Genomic DNA, 13,111 nt, shown 5'->3' with positions numbered 1-13,111 from the left:
GCCAGTAGTAACCCGGCAATGTACTGGTCTCACCATTTTCAGCCGTGTAGCCACCGCTCCACTCTCTCTGGTCTAGTCTTTAACTTTTCTAGGATAGGTAAACTGTAAACTGCCTCCTACTCAGTCCCAGATGCTAATATATGCATATTATTAGTAGTATTGGATAGAAAACACTGAAGTTTCTAAAACTGTTTGAATCATGTCTGTGACTATAACAGAACTTATTTGGCAGGCAAAACTCAGAGGACAAACCATTCAGATTTTTTGAGGTCACTCTCTTTTCAATGAGTTTTCATTGGGATTCCAGATTTCTAAGGGACCTTCCTGCAGTTCCTATCGCTTCCACTGGATGTCAAAAGTCTTTAGAAATTGGTTGAGGTTTTTCCTTTGAGAAATGAAGAAGTAGCCATGTTCAGAATGAGGCTCCAGTGAAGTGTACTGTTTGTTAGAGGCGCGTGACCAGAAAGCATGCTACACATTGTTTTCCTCCGGTATTGAACACAGATCATTCCGTCTTCAATTTTATCGATTATTTACGTTAAAAAATACCTAAAGTTGTATTACAAAAGTAGTTTGAAATGTTTGGACAAAGCTTACAGGTAACTTTTGAAATATTTTGTAGTCATGTTGTGCAAGTTGGAACCGGTGTTTTTCTGGATGAAACGCGCCAAATAAATTGACATTTTGGATATATATCGACCGAATTAATCGAACAAAAGGACCATTTGTGATGTTTATGGGACATATTGGAGTGCCAACAGAAGAAGCTCATCAAAGGTAAGGCATGAATTATAACTTTATTTCTGAGTTTTGTGTCGCGCCGGGAGGGTTGAAATATGATGGTCTGTGATTGTTAGCTGGGTGGCTATCCTCAGATAATAGCATTGTTTGGCCGTAAAGCATTTTTGAAATCTGACATGTTGGCTGGATTCACAACAAGTGTAGCTTTAATTTGGTATATTGAATGTGTGATTTCATGAAAGTTACATTTTTATAGTAATTTATTTGAATTTGGCGCTCTGCATTTTCACTGGATGTTGGCCAGGTGGGACGCTACCGTCCCACATATCCCAGAGAGGTTAACCATTCGTAAAGTCCGGCTCATACCGTCCGTCTGCTTGGTCTAATGTACATTTCGTTACCAAGACTTTTATCCTCGGGTAAAAAGAGGGCGTTCCATCACACCGACACAATGTATGTGCTCACTTGGGCACGATTACTTGGGCACAGTTATCTCATTTAGAAGGCTAAAATCCCGTTGCTATCTTCACAAAAATATTCTCATAAACTGAGCAAAAAAAAAAGTTCTCTCACTGTTAACTGCGTTTATTTTCAGCAAACTTACAACGGGCCTACAAGCCCTCAGTCCATCCTCTCTCAGCCTATTGCGGACAGTCTGAGCACTGATGGAGGGATTGTGCATTCCTGGTGTAACTCGGGCAGTTGTTGTTGCCATCCTGTACCTGTCCCGCAGGTGTGATGTTCGGATGTACTAATCCTGTGCAGGTGTTGTTACACGTGGTCTGCCACTGTGAGGATGATCAGCTGTCCGTCCTGTCTAACCTGTAGTGCTCTCTTAGAGGTCTCACAATACAGACATTGCAATATATTGCCCTGGCCACATCTGCAGTCCTCATGTCTCCTTGCAGCATGCCTAAGGCACATTCACGCAGATGGGCATCTTGCTTTTGGTGTTTTTCAGAGTCAGTAGAAAGGCCTCTTTCGTGTCCTAAGTTTTCATAACTGTGACCTTAATTGCCTGTAAGCTGTTAGTGTCTTAAAGACCGTTCCACAGGTGAATGTTCATTAATTGTTTATGGTTCATTGAACAAGCATGGGAAACAGTGTTAAAAACCTTTACAATGAACATCTGTGAAGTTATTTGGATTTTTACAAATTATCTTTGAAAGACAGGGTCCTGAAAAAGGGACGTTTCTTTTTTTGCTGAGTTTATTTAATCATATATTTTACACAACATTTAGATGTGAACCTGATACATAGAATACGTACACTTTCAGAGTTACAGTTACTTTGTTGTACCATCCTTAATGACATCACAAATTAATAAAAAATGACACGATTATTCTTTAGAACCCCACCAACCATTCCAAATAATGTTCCAATGTCTGCTCTTTTGACGTTAGAGTTTTTAGGTGGGCCACACTCGCTCTAGACAAAGGCATTCCTTTGGTGGATACTGAAAGGCAGAGAGGGAAAGTTCCCTCCTGCTTAAATATACGATCCAGTGTTAAGGTGTCAAGACCGGCACAGCCCCCCTTCCTCTCTTCTGTGGGAGAGAGGGGGTCTGGCTATCTTCAAACCATTCACCTAGCTGATGGGTCCTTTGATCCACAGTCATGACAAAGACAATTCTAGGAACAGCTGTCGTCATACTGACTTCTCATGTCTTAATGTCTTCCTCCATGAGAGGAGGAATGAATATAAGGCCAGCCAGTAAACTGGAACAGAGGATTCATAATTGACGTTGGTTATTCCAGGGAAACTTTTGAACAGGAAACAAATATAATCTTCCAATTCAGAGACCGATTGAGCGAAGCTCCTCATGCGACAGCGGCCCCTACACAGCTGCAGACTGGAGCGACTGCAGAGGAATCCAAGACAAAAGGCCGTAAAATTGTCACTGCAAATCTCTTAAAAGTGTCAGCCCCCTTTATTGCCACCACAAATTTTATGATGACAGTGATGACAGCATTGCAGCGGATTGAGATTCCCCTTCCGTTCTGCGTCCCACCCATGCCCCTTCTCTACTGCCTAGGCTGAGATCCCCATCCCCACCCCCTCTCCTTTGAAAGGCCTCATCATGTCATCCAACACTCTCGAGTGTCTCTCCATTTCCACCCTCTGCATTCTAATACGCTCGCCTGCGGCTGCTGCTACACTGCTCGGCTGGGGCCACGGCTACGCTGTAGATATACTGTAACTAGCCACCTCACAGCTCTCCACAAAGCCTGTTGTGACAGGAGAATCTGGTTGTATTTTCTCTCCCTGTCTGCCTGCCGCGGCACCCGGGGGGTGTGTGTAGAAGCCCTGTCTCCTTGGCTGGGACTGGGCACAATCGATACAGATGTCTTTAATCTACTATCACGCTTGATTACTTTTGTTTTGGCATCTAAATTAACAACCCTGTGGAGTGTCCACTGTTTTCGTCCCCCTCCTCGGAATACTCATGCCAATGGGTAGCGCCTTTGAATATTAAACTGATTCTACCAGTCTGTTGCGTTTTAAGTCTTGCACACCATGACTCGGTCCCCTGTGGTTCTGTACATCTACAGTGACAGTGTGTCACGTAGGGCATGACAATGCGTCATGGTATGAAAGCCTGGCTAAATAGTGTCATTCATTAGAAAGCAAACAATGTTAAGTATGTCCTTACACTATGTATGCTAATACATTGTACAATGTGATGATTCAATCTTGATCTTAGGCATGCTGAAACAAAGAAAACATGATTGTGCAAAGGCAAACACACACACAAGAATGCATGCACAGACACACACACACCAACCTAGGAATCTCTTCATAAGAGCACGCTCCCTGTGCGTGAACAAACGGTGGCCATTTTTCTGACCATGCCCCTTGAGCTGCATCCCTAGCTCTCTCAGCGATGCAGCTTCGCCAGAGGGCCTCCTGTCTCCCAGTTAGAGCTGAGATCAATGGGAGACTCAGAGACACTGTCAGGATGATGGAACTACAGAGGCCCAAGCGGCCGCACTTATCGCCTTTTGACAAACTCACTCACTAGCCCCCCTAATCCCCCAGACTTCGCAGTGTCTGTGGGGAGAGTGGAGCGGGTGCCATGATCAGAGGTGCTGATGAACCCTTCTGAGGCTGTGCACCCGATGACATATTGGTTTAAAGGAAAAGGGAACTTGGAGCACCGTGCTTCACTTATTTCTTTGGTCGTCTTTTTTACGATGTGAGCTGGAATAACATGGGGATGTACAGCATGTTTTGAGTCAATGGAATAGGCTAGATGACGCAGCCTACACTAGATGAAGGAAGAACATGAAAGGTTTTCCATTATGTACGTTTCATGCATATACAGTACAAGTCAAAAGTTTGGACATTCCAGGGTTTAATTTATTTTTTACTATTTTCTACATTGTAGAATAATAGGGAAGACATCAAAACTATGAAAAAACACTTATGGAATCATGTAGTAACAAAAAAGTGTTAAATATATTATATATTTGAGATTCTTCAAAGTAGCCACCCTTTGTCTTGATGACAGCTTTGCACACTCTTGGCATTCTCTCAACCAGCTTCATGAGATAGTCACCTGGAATGCATTTCAATTAACAGGGGTACCTTGTTAAATGTTAATTTGTGGAATTTCTTTCCTTAATGTGTTTGAGCCAATAAGTTGTGTTGTGACAAGGTAGGGGTGGTATACAGAAGATAGCCCTATTTGGTAAAATACCAAGTCCATATTATGGCAAGAACATCTCAAATAAGCAAAGAGAAACGACAGTCTCACATTACTGTAAGACATACTTGTCAATGCGGAAAATGTCAATACATTTGAATGTTTCTTCAAGTGCAGTCGCAAAAACCATCAAGCGCTATGATGAAACTGGCTCTCATGAGGACCGCCACAGGAAAGGAAGACCCAGAGTTACCTCTGCTGCAGAGGATAAGTTCATTAGAGTTAACTGCACCTCAGATTGCAGCCCAAATAAATTATTTACAGAGTTCAAGTAACAGACACATCTCAACAACCACTGTTCAGAGGGGACTGCGTGAATCAGGCCTTCATGGTCGAATTGCTGCAAAGAAACCACTACTAAAAGGAAACCAATAATAAGAAGAGACTTGCTTGGGCCAAGAAACATGAGCAATGGACATTATACGGGTGGAAGTCCAAATTTTAGATTTTTGGTTCCAACCACCGTGTCTTTGTAAGATGCAGAGTAGGTGAACGGATGATCTCTGCATGTGTGGTTCCCACCGTGAAGCATTTTCCAATGCTTTTCTATGGGGAAGCCGAATTATTAGGACCCAGATTGCAGTTCCTATGGCTTCCACTAGATGTCAACAGTCTTTAGAAATTGTTCAATGTTTTTATTTTTTTATTAAGAAGTAGTCGTATTCACTCAGGTGGACTCTAGTGTTACTCAGGTGGACTCTAGTCTTTTGTTGCGTGTGAATGAGAGCGCGCTCCGTGTTGTTTTTCTCCAGTATTAGAAACAGTTTACAGTTTACTGTTTATTCCGTCTTAAATGTGATTGATTAATTTACATTTTAGGGTACCTGAGGTTGGATTAGAAACATTGTTTGAAATGTTTGTACCAAGTTTACAGGTAACTTATTAGATCCTTTGTAGGCATGTTGGGCGAGTTGGAACCGCAGTATTTCTGAATCAAACGCGCCAAATAAACTGACATTTTTGGGATCTAAAGAAGGACTTTATTGAACAAAACGACCATTCATTGTGTAACTGAGACTTATGGGCTTTCCTCTGACACCGCCTATTATGTTGGTCCTGGATGGCAGGAAGCTTGGCCCCAGTGATGTCCTGGGCCATTCGCACTACCCTCTGTAGCGCCTTACGGTCAGATGCCGAGCAGTTGCAACCGGTCAGGATGCTCTCTATGGTGCAGCTGTAGAACTTTTTGAGGATCTGGGGACCCATGCCAAATCTTTTCAGTCTCCTGAGGGGGAAAAGGTTTTGTCATGCCCTCTTCACAACTATCTTGGTATGTTTGGACCATGATAGTTGTTGGTGATGTGGACAAGGAACTTGAAACTCTCGACCCGCTCCACTACAGCCCTGACGAGGGCCTGTTCGGGGCCTGTTCGGCCCGCCTTTTCCTGTAGTCCACGATCAGCTCCTTTGAGGGATTGAGGGAGAGGTTGTTGCCCTGGAACCACACTGCCAGCAACAATCATTACGCACACCTGCTCCCCATCATTACGCATACCTGGTCATCATTACCTCCTTGATTACTCACCCTTTATTTAGCCATCAGTAGACAGAAGTCACTAGGTAGAGTATTGTTTTCTCTTACGTTCTGTACTCTGCTCATGTCCTGGTCATCTGCATCATTTCATTATTAAACTCACCTTCTGCTTCCTGACTCCCGGCGTATTAGGTTACAGAATACTACCTTGCAATATGGACGCAGCAGAGGATAAAACCATCTTCCAGACGATCAAAGAACAGGGTCATCAACTCCACCAACTCCACGACCAGCTGGCGCAACTGATATGGCCATGGAGGTCCTGCGCGTTCTCCATCACCTCGACACACCCAGCAAGGCTCTCCATGCCCCTATCAGAGGACCTCCTACCACGGGGCGTCACAGTGAGCCAGTCCCCCAGCCTATCCAGCCGTCCGCCCAGGTCAGCGATGCCCGACTGTCCCTTCCGGGGAAGTATGACAGTACTCCATCGAAATGGCGTACTTCAGTGATTTTTTTGCAGTTCGTTCCAGTCATTGGCAGCAGAGAACTGGAAGGAAAGGCAGCCAAAGAAAGAATTGGCTTTGGGGGTGACCAGTGCAATATACCTGCTGGAGCGTGTGCTACAGGTGGGTGTTGCTATGGTGACCAGTGAGCTGAGATAAGGTGGGGCTTTACCTAGCAGAGACTTGTAGATGACCTGGAGCCAGTGGGTTTGGCGACGAGTATGAAGCGAGGGCCAGCCAATGAGAGCGTACAGGTCGCAATGGTGGGTAGTATATGGGGCTTTGGTGACAAAACGGATGGCACTGTGATAGACTGCATCCAATTTGTTGAGTAGAGTGTTGGAGGCTATTTTGTAAATGACATCGCCAAAGTCGAGGATCGGTAGGATGGTCAGTTTTACGAGGGTATGTTTGGCAGCATGAGTGAAGGATGCTGTTGCGAAATAGGAAGCCGATTCTAGATTTAATTTTGGATTGGAGATGCTTAATGTGAGTCTGGAAGGAGAGTTTACAGTCTAACCAGACACCTAGGTATTTGTAGTTGTCCACATATTCTAAGTCAGAACCGTCCAGAGTAGTGATGCTGGACGGGCGGGCAAGTGCGGGCAGCGATCGGTTGAAGAGCATGTATTTAGTTTTACTTACATTTAAGAGCAGTTGGAGGCAACGGAAGGAGAATTGTATGGCATTGAAGCTCGTCTGGAGGTTAGTTAACACAGTGTCCAAAGAATGGCCAGAAGTATACAGAATGGTGTCGTCTGCGTAGAGGTGGATCAGAGAATCACCAGCAGCAAGAGCGACATCATTGATGTATACAGAGAAGAGTCGGCCCGAGAATTTAACCCTGTGGCGCCCCCATAGAGACTGCCAGAGGTCCAGAAAACAGCCCCTCCGATTTGACACACTGAACTCTATCAGAGAAGTAGTTGGTGAACCAGGCGAGGCAGTCATTTGAGAAACCAAGGATGTTGAGTCTGCCGATAAGAATGTGGTGATTGACAGAGTCGAAAGCCTTGGCCAGGTCGATGAATACGGCTGCACAGTAATGTCTCTTATCGATGGCGGTTATGATATCGTTTAGGACCTTGAGCATGGCTGAGGTGCACCCATGACCAGCTCTGAAACCAGATTGCATAGCGGAGAAGGTACGGTGGGATTCGAAATGGTCGGTAATCTGTTTGTTAACTTGGCTTTCGAAGACCTTAGAAAGGCAGGGTAGTATAGATATAGGTCTGTAGCAGTTTGGGTTTAGAGTGTCTCCCCCTTTGAAGAGGGGGATGATCGGGGCAGCTTTCCAATCTTTGGGAATCTCAGACGATACAAAAGAGAGGTTGAACAGGCTAGTAATAGGGGTTGCAACAATTTCGGCAGATCATTTTCGAAAGAGAGGGTCCAGATTGTCTACCCCGGCTGATTTGTAGGGGTCCAGATTGTGCAGCTCTTTCAGAACATCAGCTATCTGGATTTGGGTGAAGGAGAAATGGTGGGGGCATTGGCGGGTTGCTGTGGAGGGTGCCGGGCAGTTGACCGGGGTAGGGGTAGCTAGGTGGAAAGCATGGCCAGCCGTAGAGAAATGTTTATTGAAATTCTCAATTATAGTGGATTTATTGGTGGTGACAGTGTTTCCTAGCCTCAGTGCAGTGGGCAGCTGGGAGGAGGTGCTCTTATTCTCCATGGACTTTAGTGTCCCAGAACCTTTTTGAGTTTGTGCTACAGGATGCAAATTTCTGTTTGAAAAACCTAGCCTTAGCTTTCCTAACTGCCTGTGTATATTGGTATATTTTTGTGCTGGTCAAGGGCAGTCAGGTCTGGAGTGAAGCAAGGGCTATATCTGTTCCTGGTTCTATATTTTTTGAATGGAGCGTGCTTATTTAAGATGGTGAGGAAGGCACTTTTAAAGAATAACCAGACATCCTCTACTGACGGGATGAGGTCAATATCATTCCAGGATACCCCGGCCAGGTCGATTAGAAAGGCCTGCTCGCTGAAGTGTTTTAGGGAGCGTTTGACAGTGATGAGGGGTGGTCGTTTGACCGCAGACCCATTACGGATGCAAGCAATGAGGCAGTGATCGCTGAGATCTTGGTTGAAAACAGCAGAGGTGTATTTGGAGGGCAGGTTGGTTAGGGTGATATCTATGAGGGTGCCCGTGTTTACGGATTTGGGGTTGTACCTGGTAGGTTCATTGATAATTTGTGTGAGATTGAGGGCATCAAGCTTAGATTGTAGGATGGCCGGGGTGTTAAGCATGTTCCAGTTTAGGTCACCTAGCAGCACGAGCTCTGAAGATAGATGAGGGGGCAATCAATTCACATATGGTGTCCAAGGCACAGCTGGGGGCAGAGGGCGGTCTTTAGCAAGCGGCAACGGTGAGAGACTTGTTTCTGGAAAGGTGGACTTTTAAAAGTAGAAGCTCGAATTGTGAATAAGCCTACTAGGCAATGTCATGTGTCATTATTTCTAGAATAATTAATTGGCAGACCTTTAGGTGTTGCGCTATATTCTATCCTACACAATTGCTCACAGTAGACTCGGTGTCCAATCCAAGGCACAAAAACATGAACTCATTACCTTTCTCTGTTAAATCTAACGAGACCCCTGTAAATCAAGCAAACAACAGATCAACCTCAATTTGCTAAGGATATTATACTTAACGTGGACCCAGGCACAATTGTCTTCACCGGCATAACTACTGAGACTCCAAAATATTCTGGACATTCCTCGCGAACACCTTTTTTCACAGCACTTGGGCTGTTGCATTGCATGTGCTATCGCAACAGCTGTTCGTCAATTCGTGGTCATTTGGAGAACTCCTTCTTGGATCAGATGTATGAAAATATCACGAGTAATATTAAACCACTCAGCACCAAATTAACATCCGACAAGAATTATTGAAGAACCACGTTAATTTAGGTTTTAAGAATCAAGGTAAGGTGACTCTTTCGGATTAAAAGCATTCGATTTTCCAAATACATTTATTATTTTGGATTTGTGTGCCCATAAAAACTGGTTTCATAACATAAGGACACATGTTATGTAGTTACACTGCATTTCTGGTCTAATTAAACTGATTAATGCTTTTTGATATAAATGCAAGGACAGAAAAGTAATGTTTTGTCACATGATTGGACAAATCCGTCAAGACACCAACCATGCATTATAACAGGTTTTAAATCAACTCGTGAATTTGATTGAATATAGCTATGATCCCCTTATATCTTAATTAAATGAAAAAAATTGGCAGATTATTATCAACAGCTGTAACAAGTTAGCCAGTGTTGGAAATCCTCACTGGTACCCTAGTTTCTAGAAAGGCCCATATAGAGAGAAGTGCCATACGGGACACAATCTTACAATGTTGCAGTCCAGAAATTAGAGCTTTTACCATCTGTCAAAAGCCTGAGCCTCTGATGGAGACAGAATGGCCATCAACACATGCTTCAGCATCTCCCCCCCCCCCTCACTCTCTAGGAGGATTTGTGTGCACAGGCCCTATATGTGTATTGAAAGGATCCCACCCTAGTCACCAATGTAACCAACTTATGTAGAGAGAGAAGTGCCTTAGCGGAATGCATCCTTGAGATTTTGTGGTCCAGAGACGAGAACTCTACTATCTACGGCAAAAAGCCTGGGCTCCTGACGGGACAATATAATTCTCATCCGTGCATGTTACATTAGTAAAATCATCTGTTTTACACCTCATCAAACCGATCTAGTTCAAAACTACACCTACAAAGACGCAAACTACTAAACCATGTCCTAAATCATGGTTGGGCAACTCCTGTCCTCGTGCCGGAGTGGTGTCACACCTTTCCCCCATCCCTAGAAAACACAGCTGATTAAACTAATTGTGTTCTAAATTGACGATCATGATTAGTTGATTATTGGATGCAGGTGTGTTAGCTGGGACTGGGCCAAAAGTGTGAATTTGAACTCTACTGATGCACTCTTGCCAACAGCTCGCAGATACAGTGTAAGTATGGTTGGTATAGTGATGCGAGCCTACCAGACAAGCTTTTATGATCACTTCAAGGCAAGCAACTGTCATGACGTGCCCTGAGGGGAGGATCATAGTCCCTCCTCTCTCTCCACAGTTGTATGACTTTATGACAGGTCATAAATACCTGGTAGAAACTGCCATGCAGTATTGAGAGTCTACCAGAACAAAGATCTAATTTTGTTCAAAACTCCTTATCCCCAAAATGGGAGAACTAAACAATATTTCTATTTTTGAGAATGTGGGAATGATCTGTGGACACTTAAGGGACAGTCATGACGAGTGTGTTTCATTTGGTGATCTCATGAAGGACAGGAAACACACAACTTTATCTCTGAAAGTTTAAATTTCCCAGCTGTCAGGTTTACATCTAAATATTGTGAAACGTATGTGATTAAACATGAAACTTGTGAAAAGATGTAATGTGATGTTAAACTTCTAAATAAGAGTATGGGTTTTCATATTTAAAAAATCAATGGCCACGCCCACGTGAGCATAGACATTATGTCGGCGTCATGGAACCGCCCTTGTTTTACTCCAGAGTATTAAATCACGCAAGATTAAATTTACATTTAATGCCAAAGAGACCCACGGTAAGCCGGACGTCAGGAATGGTTAAGGAGTCAGGGAACGCCGGGACGTCGTCCCCACGTTGGAATGGCTACAATTCTATAGGCCATCGGAGACCATACAGCTGTAGTTTGGCTACATGGCTGGAAATGGTTCAACTGAGACTATCGATCACTACAGAATAAGAGCAAATCTTAGACGTATAATTACTAGTCTGCAGCTTGAAATTACGTACCAGAACGAGAATACCGACAACCGCCAAAGCATCTATTCTATGAGAACATTTCCGAATGGTACTCTGAAGTGTCCATCTACAACCACGAAAGACATTGTGACTTCTGGGAAAGTTAACCAGAGACTCTGATGAACTCTACAGGACGATCAAGTGTTTTCAACGGAGAGACAACGACATCCAGGCGTAAATATGTACATTGCAATTTCTTTCAGAATGAGCGGCCGTTCATGTGCACGGGATTAGCATTTCAATTAATATAATTATAGACTGTGTGTAGTGAATCCATTTTGTCTTTCAAGCTCTTTCTCAGTCCCCACCCCTTTCCTTTGTCTACCAAGCCATCATATCGGCTTAGCCCAACAGGGACTTTTCTATCATTGTTAGTAACCAATATCTACTGTTTGTTTGTGATATATTTCTGTGATTATTTAGTTATTTAGTAAATAAATAGTTACGCCAATTTGTATATTGCTGATTCATTATGGAAACTAGGGTTCGTGCAGATAACCAAGCATTTTACAACGTTTGGAGACTGAGGTAATAATTAATCATTCATTAATAGAAGACTATTTGATCAGATATTAAAATATCTGAAGAGTTATTCGGAAAATTATAACTTTAATCTCAACATTTTCCGTTGTGCACCGACTTCCTAGTTAATTAATGTTTACATTATTAGTTTAATCCTGTAATAATTAAACCTAGAGAACTGATTTGATATAAATAAGTCTTCACATTTAATGATAGTCCAGACACAACACAACACTGAAGCATGCATGAGAGCACCAGCTGTTCCAGACGACTGTGTGATCACGCTCTCCGTATCTAATGTGAGCAAGACATTTAAACAGGTCACATTCACAAGGCCGCGGGGCCAGACAGATTACCAGGGTGTGTACTTCACTGATATCTCCCAGATGGAGGCTGTAATACCCACATGTTTCAAGCAGACCACCATAGTCCCTGTGCCCAAGAATGCAATGTTAACCTGCCTAAATGACTACCGCCCCGTAGCACTCACGTCGGTAGTCATGAAGTGCTTTGAAAGAATGTTCATAGCTCACATCGAAACCATCATCCTGGAAACCCTAGACCCACTCCAATTCGCATGCCGCCCCAACAGATCCACAGATAACGGAATCTCAATCGCACTCCACAGAACCCTTTCCCACCTGGACAAAAGGAACACCCATGTGAGAATGCTGTTCATTGACTACAGCTCAGCGTTCAACACCATAGTGCCCACAAAGCTCATCACTAAGCTAAGGACCCTGGGACTAAACACCTCCTTCTGCAACTGGATCCTGGACTTCCTGAAGGGCCGCCCCCAAGTGGTAAGTGTAGGCAACAACACATTCGCCACGCTGATCCTCAACAGAGGGGCCCCTCGGGAGTGCGTGCTTAGTCCCCTCCTGTACTCCCTGTTCACCCACGACTGCGTGGCCAAGTACGACTCCAACACCATCATTAAGTTTGCTGACGACACAACAGTTGTAGGCCTGATCACCGACAACAATGACACAGCCTATAGGGAGGAGGTCAGAGACCTGGCAGTGTGGTGCCAGGACAACAACATCTCTCTCTATGTGAGCAAGACAAAGGAGATGATCGTGGACTACAGCAGCGGGCCAAACATGCCCCCATTAACATCGACTGGGCTTTAGTGGAGCGTGTCGAGAGTTACAAGTTCCTTGGTGTCCACATCAACAAACTATCATGGTCCAAACACACAAAGACAGTCGTGAAGAGGGCACGACAACACCTTTTCCCCCTCAGAAGACTGAAAAGATATCTCTTGGATCCCCAGATCCTCAAAAAGTTCTACAGCTGCACCATCGAGAGCATCCTGACCGGTTGCATCACCGCCTGGTATGGCAACTGC

The sequence above is a fragment of the Salvelinus namaycush genome, chromosome 35 (assembly GCF_016432855.1).
Source record: "Salvelinus namaycush isolate Seneca chromosome 35, SaNama_1.0, whole genome shotgun sequence".
NCBI classification, from domain to species: domain Eukaryota; kingdom Metazoa; phylum Chordata; class Actinopteri; order Salmoniformes; family Salmonidae; genus Salvelinus; species Salvelinus namaycush.
Note: the sequence above shows the minus strand (reverse complement) of the source record.